At 57.1% G+C, this 212-nt stretch overlaps 1 non-coding gene across 1 annotated transcript; it reads right to left on the bottom strand.

The window, feature by feature from the left end:
• Nucleotides 1-55: 55 nt before the first annotated feature.
• LOC145719248 (small nucleolar RNA SNORD116) lies at nt 56-150 on the bottom strand. Its single transcript, XR_014142263.1, has one exon. It is a non-coding gene; the product is annotated as a small nucleolar RNA SNORD116 (small nucleolar RNA).
• Between the last annotated feature and the right edge of the window lie 62 nt (nt 151-212).

Below are 212 nucleotides of genomic sequence, written 5' to 3'. Positions count from 1 at the left end.
TGACCGAGGGGAGGCTGTCCCTCACTCCTACCTTCCCTGGGGGAGACAACGTGCTGGACCTCAGTTTCGATGAGAACGACGGTAGGGAGTTCTCACTCATTTTGTTCAGCTTTTCCAAGGAATGCACAATGAGGGAGTCATCATCGATCCGAGCACATTCGGGGCCTCCTGGCACATCGAACGAGGCCGGCTGGGCCCGACTCAGAGGTTTG

Source organism: Leptonychotes weddellii, unplaced genomic scaffold (genome assembly GCF_054177405.1).
Source record: "Leptonychotes weddellii isolate Sample4059 unplaced genomic scaffold, ASM5417740v2 HiC_scaffold_355800, whole genome shotgun sequence".
In the NCBI taxonomy this organism is placed as follows: Eukaryota; Metazoa; Chordata; class Mammalia; order Carnivora; family Phocidae; genus Leptonychotes; species Leptonychotes weddellii.
This window is presented reverse-complemented; position numbering and strand designations above follow the sequence as displayed.